At 37.9% G+C, this 3,252-nt stretch overlaps 1 protein-coding gene and 1 long non-coding RNA gene across 2 annotated transcripts in view; one reads left to right on the top strand and one right to left on the bottom strand.

The window, feature by feature from the left end:
- LOC147822594 (uncharacterized) overlaps positions 1-3,252 on the bottom strand; it is a 23,248-nt gene that overhangs the window by 7,676 nt on the left and 12,320 nt on the right. The gene's annotated exons all lie outside the window — the stretch shown is intronic.
- The window catches only part of LOC147822595 (uncharacterized), a 51,260-nt gene that overhangs the window by 46,069 nt on the left and 1,939 nt on the right, over positions 1-3,252 (top strand). The gene's annotated exons all lie outside the window — the stretch shown is intronic.

The raw sequence follows: 3,252 nt of genomic DNA, 5'->3' as shown, positions 1-3,252 counted from the left end.
CTGAGTGGAACAGGACAAAAAAAAAGCCAGTTAATATGTATTTCCATACGGTGTTCATCGAAAAAGGAAAAAAAATTGCTTGAGGTGGGGAGGATGAGAAGATAGAAAAAAATCGTTAGTAAATGGTTTGATTACTTCTTTTCTTCTATAGAAAATATTTAAAATGAAAGTAGGGGAGGGAGAAGCCACACTTTTCTATCGATCACACCAACTTCCACCTTTCTGTATGTATGTGTACTTTCCATTTAACTCCATTTTTCAACCATGCATTATAGTACAGCCCATGATACTTTACTTGCATATTGCTGATTTCACACTGATCCAATTTACAAAGAGAAATTTTCAGCGAAACTATTTCTGGCGGGCAGCAGAAAAGAAAAGGTGAAGATGGTTAGAACTAATAGTTAATACACACGCCGCAGTGGTGAATCCAGGATTATTTGCAATGTGCATCCCCCTCCCACCATAACTTTCAATTAAAGTTGGGGTGGGATGGGGGAGGGGGCAGGTGTATTAAAGTTTTCTTGCCCTCACTAACTGAAACTGCCCTTAATCATGCTCACACAATTCAAACAATAGCCCCCTGAAAGCTTTTCAAGTTGTGAATCAGTGTGGGCGGTACAAAACATTTTTGGAGATCTACAACAATAGGTTTGCATAAAGCCCCATTGCGCAATGGGAGGTAGGGAGGTAAGGCTCAGTATTGGGGTAAAGGGAGTAGGGAGTCGGGCAAGGAAGAATGAGAAAGGGGATGGAGGGGGAAGAAACGAAAGAAAATCACAGTAAAACAATAGAAAAGAAAATTAACCTTCGGCCATGTTGCCCCACGGGCCTTCTGCTCCAAACTCGTGAGATGAAAACTTTCCCTTTGGAACGGAGTGATCTTCTGCATCAATCTAACATCTTGATTTTGTGCGATCACAAATTTAGCTCGCATGGTCTAATGTGCTTTCCTTCTTTATTTTTTTTCTCTTCTCCCTCGAGTTTGTGGCCCCCTGAGCACACGTGACTTTGTCAATTACATGCTTTCTTGCTACTAATTTCACCTCGGACCCTTAAGGGGCTGGCAAGAGGAAGAGATAACCAATCGCCATTTCATCTATGCTGACATCAAAATAATTTATGAACGAACACAAATTTGAGATGCTTAAAGACAATTTGAGATTCTTCTTTATAATAAATCAGAATGTTGATTTCATCCTTTTTAAACACAATGGAAGGGTCCTTGTGAATCCTCGATTTAGAAAAACAGCAGTCATGTATGTGCACACGTGTGCCCCCACACAAGCCCGTCTAAACAATCTCACAGCACAGAGGCATTTAAATAAAGCAACACATGTCACAATTTTTTTCCCGTAAGAATTCGGCTACTCTACATCATTAAATCTGCTTGAGACACTAGTTTCCTATTTAATTTAATTAGAGGAAAATATGTAATTTCCAAGACCAAATTAATCCTAATTACATCCCAATTATTAATACTTTAGATAATGGTAACTTACACCTACAAAAAAGGCAAAAGCACAAAATTACCTAATCGTATCCTCAATTGATTTTTAAATTTAAAATAAAATTCTACCAGAAAAATTATCACCGTCTTAAATTTTGTTTAGGTTTATCATTTCAGAACATTTTAGAGGGGGCTGGTAGGAAATAGTACTTCACAGGTTTCTCCGCCATCTCTTTCCGGGGGAGGAGATGTGATTAATGACTTCCTAAATAACAGCCCAGTTTTGCAGCCTAACACAGAGTGAACCTCAATCAGCGGCTATTGTTCCCCAAGAGCAAGGCGATTTAGGGCCAGAGGGGAAGGGGAATGCCGGGGAGGGGAAGTGAAGAGGAGCCTTCGGGAGAGGCTGAGGCAGAGGCACATGGGGGGGGGGGGGCTAGCCGGGATGGAGCGAGCAATGAGGGGTATATGTGGCAAAAAGGTAAATTCATATTTTGACTGGATCCTGGTATTTTAAAGGTCCACAACCAATGGGTAGAAGAGTGAAATAAACGAAAATTTAACAACGGATTAGGCTCTTCCAGTCCCATACCCATTGGCCCTCAGTTTGAAAATGCTTACTTTTTACCTTTCAAATCAGCTCAAAACATTGATTGAGATGATTACATTACCCCCTCTTATTTAATACTACACAAAGTATTATAGATTAACTAGAAATGCTTTACTTCCTGTAAAATATAAAATATCACCCCTTTGGAAACATTAAAAGGCACCCACCCCATCCGTCCCCCATTTTCTTAAGTGGTTTACAGAAAAACTAGATACCACTTCCCTTCCGCAATTACTGAGCTGACCCTCCCCCACCGTGTTGCAACACCCCCTCCCCATCTCCAAACAAGTCCACAATTTAAGTGTTTCACACGAACTAAAATGTTGGGATTCTGAATGAAAAACCTATTGAAAAAGCACATATGCTTATTAACACCTCTTTTTCATATTAAACAACTAAAAATTTCAGATTAGACTTGAGTGAAATGGCTGCATATAAAAATATTAAAGTTAATTCAGCTGTTTGTGATAAAAGGTGTCAAAATCAATCAATCTGGAAAGATTTTTCACCTGTTTTTTTCTTTCGTTGTTTCTCAAGAAAGGGCAAATTTTTGGTTTTATTTATTTTGAGGGTAGCAAATACTGTATTAGCTGGTAAGCAGGAAATCAAAAGTGTAAACCACCAAATGATTTTGTAAGTGTAACAAAAGCTCCACAACCTGAAAACATTATTTGCTAACAAAATATTTGCCAGCCATTACTTCATAATATAAATTTGACTGCTACTGTTACACTTAATTTACATTGACTTATAAGGAAGTAGCCTTAACAATGGCATTCAAGGTTTAACATGTAATACAAAATACAAAGGTAACTTATATTTTAAAGAATTACTTTTTAAAAATCTACATGACATCAGAAAAAAAATCTGAAAAAAAACTGAGTGAAAAAATTCACAGACCAGTATACTTTGGTAAAAACATTTTTATCTACGTTTGTTTTGAATTAGAAAAGTTTACTCATAAAGTTAGAAACAATATGTAAGTGCATTCTCAATCCTTGTTTATTGTTAAATCTGACAATATTCAAACCCATCAACATGTAGATGAGGTGTGGAATACCATAGCTGAACAAGATGGGAGGGTAGTTAAAAGATTCACAGTTGTGCTTGGCTGGGGGCTCCCAGTATTAGAGGAATTAAGGTAGGGTTCACCGGACTGGTCACTGGTGTCAGAGGTTATCGACTCATTCAT

This window comes from Heterocephalus glaber, unplaced genomic scaffold, assembly GCF_053883595.1.
Source record: "Heterocephalus glaber isolate CG9 unplaced genomic scaffold, H.glaber_assembly_v1.0 deba00001610, whole genome shotgun sequence".
NCBI classification, from domain to species: domain Eukaryota; kingdom Metazoa; phylum Chordata; class Mammalia; order Rodentia; family Bathyergidae; genus Heterocephalus; species Heterocephalus glaber.
The sequence above is the reverse complement of the archived record's forward strand: the minus strand, read 5'-3'. Positions and strand labels throughout refer to the sequence as shown.